This window comes from Tachysurus fulvidraco, chromosome 6 (assembly GCF_022655615.1).
Source record: "Tachysurus fulvidraco isolate hzauxx_2018 chromosome 6, HZAU_PFXX_2.0, whole genome shotgun sequence".
Classification (NCBI taxonomy): Eukaryota; Metazoa; Chordata; class Actinopteri; order Siluriformes; family Bagridae; genus Tachysurus; species Tachysurus fulvidraco.
The window spans coordinates 2,569,113-2,572,334 of record NC_062523.1 but is presented as its reverse complement, the minus strand read 5'-3'; positions in this window follow the sequence as shown (position 1 = coordinate 2,572,334).

Sequence of the window (3,222 nt, the reverse complement as noted above, 5' to 3'; positions counted from 1 at the left end):
AAGAGGAGAAGTGGTCAGGATCACGGCTATCTCAGGAGTAGAATAAAATAATTTATCAATCCTAATGTTCTATCCCTGGTGAATGGGGCTTCCCGGAGGCTGTAACGCCATCTTTGAACAAGTATTGTGTCAGTCAGCTTTATGGTCGAGTCGTTATCAGGTCTGTAGTAACCTGTTAGTTCCTCAGGAGCTCTAGAACATCTTTTCCACCGGAAAGAACCGGGTGCTGGTTCAGAGCTAGCGCTAGTTCTGGTTCAAAGTTGGTTCCACTGGCGAACCTTCTAAGAACCGGTTTGCCTTTCCACCGGCTAGAGAGCCGTCACAGCCGTCACCGAGTGTGACGTCACTGTATACGTGTCACGTGTCCCAGCAACGTTAGCGCAGCAGCGACAAACACAAACACAACAACAATGGCGGATGTTGCTTTACTGTTAATGCTCATGGCTTTGCGAACCTACATCGGCATCCAAACGCGGCGAATAAAACGTGTACGTGCGGCTCCGTGTAATCTGTATAAACGGAGGTTGTGATCGATAAAGTACATAACGTTATTTTATCATTAACACAGAAAAAAAGGTTAGCCTTAGCATGTAGCTACCTACTATCATGTGTACTGATAATGTATCATATCGCGGTAAAGTAAAAATGTATTAAACATTAGTATACTTAAGGTACATTATCAAATGCGCTAACGGTAGCCCCGCCCACAGCTCCTGACGCAAGCGGTTCTTAAGTCTAGACCAGTGACGTTTTGGTGCTACTTAAGAAGCACATTTCCTGGTTCAGAGCCGGTGCTTTGGCGGTCGAAACAGAAAGAACTGGTTCTAAATTAGGCTCCGAACCTGCACTCAAACTGCCTCGGTGGAAAAGGGGCATACGTTGCTTAATTCCACTCCACTACAACCAGTTGTAGAAAGGACATTATTTACATTTACATCATGTCTTGTCCAGTGTCACCCAAATGACGATGAGTTTCACTTCTGAGTCTGGTTCCTCTCAAGGTTTCTTCCTCATATCATCTCAGGGAGTTTTTTTTTCCTCATCACCATCACCTCAGGCTTCATTAGCGATACATGTTAGAGATAAATATTAACTTAATTTTGATCTTTAACCTTGAATTAAACATCTAAATAACAGATAAAGGATAAAAGAGAACTAGGTTCATGATGGTGGTTAGTTGTGCTATTGGAATTTCTAACCTGATTGTAGTCATTAAAACTATTTTCATAATGTGTCCTTTGACCCAAACCAAAACTATCGGCAAAGATCCCCGTGCCATGCTTGTAAACCATTAAAACGCTATAGATCATAACTAAAATCTATATGTATACAGTTTTATTTTTCTAAAGGTCAAACCATTAAACCCTGCACTGCATTACCAATCAAATGCATGCATTTCTACCATGGTTGCCAGATCTGGAACATTTTCAACCAATTAATAATAAACGTTATGAACCGTAATGGGGGGCACGGTGGCTTAGTGGGTAGCACGTTCGCCTCACACCTCCAGGGTCGGGGTTCGATTCCCGCCTCCGCCTTGTGTGTGCGGAGTTTGCATGTTCTCCCCGTGCCTGGGGGGTTTCCTCCGGGTACTCCGGTTTCCTCCCCCGGTCCAAAGACATGCATGGTAGGTTGATTGGCGTCTCTGGAAAAGTGTGTGTGTGTGTGTGTGTGTGTGTGTGTGTGTGCGCCCTGTGATGGATTGGCACTCCGTAGAGGGTGTATCCTGCCTTGATGCCCGATGACGCCTGAGATAGGCACAGGCTCCCCGTGACCCGAGGTAGTTCGGATAAAGCGGTAGAAAATGAATGAATGAATGATCGAAATCTGTCAATTCAACAGAAACATAGCTATCTAAACATATACTGTATATCTCAAACATTCGTATTTTTGTCGGCTATCCGGCTCTTTGTGTAAGCGAACCTAAATAATATCCACAGATTTGATTTTTGAGATCCCCCTTCACCTCTTCTGAATGTCAAACCATTAAAACCTCCACTGCGCTATCAATTAAAAGCATTTCATTATTCGAGAGCTGTCAATGGTCGAAGGGTTATAAATGAACAGTTATTAGATTTAGAGACAATTCCGTCCAATATGGCAACCCTGAAGTATACTGATCAATAGTATTGATATTGCATAATGAGAGAAATCCGATAAGAATAGACAAGTCAGTCTCTCTCTCTCTCTCTCTCTCTCTCTCTCTCTCCATTATTTATTTGTTATATATTAAGGCCAGCGGTGTTTCAGGTCTTCACAATACAAGAGTAATAAAACAAAGGGATTTGAGCAACACAAATCGGTGTGATGCTACCAGATGCTCCAACTTTACTTATTTTCGAGTATGACAGCAACAGTCGCTGGCCTAATGGTTAGAGAGTCTGACTCTTAATCCTAAGGTTGTGGGTTCGAGTCTCGGGCCGGCCACGACTGCAGTGCCCTTGATCAAGACACCGAACCCCCCAACTGCTCCCCGGGTGCCGCAGCATAAATGGCTGCCCACTGCTCCGAGTGTGTGTGTGTGTGTTCACTGCAGTGTGTGTGCACTTTGGATGGGTCACCGTACTTAGCCGTATGTCACGTCACTATCACTTTCGTTTAAAATGAATCAAGATGTTCTGACCAATCAGACTGAAAATTGACTCCCGTCCTGTGGTGGTCACGTATGTGGTGCGGTTGGGGCAATACTATTGTAGATAGTAGATTTGCTTACAGTATATAATAATGCTAGTTTTTAATAGTTCAGCTAATAGAAATGCAGTTTGAAGGTTTTGGTGCTGTCAGTATGTATTTTTGCTCAGAAAGCAAATGGACGACATTCACTAAATTCCAGGGGTTTCGTTAACACGACGTAAAGTGGGCGTGGTTTCTGGAGGTCTTGGAAAAACGCCTTCTTTCAAAAAAAAAAAAAAAAAAAAGGGTTAGGGTTAGATTATCAAATAGGCCACGCCTACCCGATGACGCAATATCCGTTACGCTGTTCTGAAATCCCTGGAAATACGTAAGTGCATCCCACAAATTGACCAAATCCAAATTTAGTAAGCACTGATACACACATAAATATGCACACAAAAGTACACACACACACACACACACACACACACAGCTAAAGTGTACCGTGACACCCTCTCTTTTCAGGCTCCATCTCTGCAGATTTCTTCACGCTGTCGTACGTTATAGACAGTTATCTATCTCTATTATCGAAGCTTTTCCTCGGTTTGT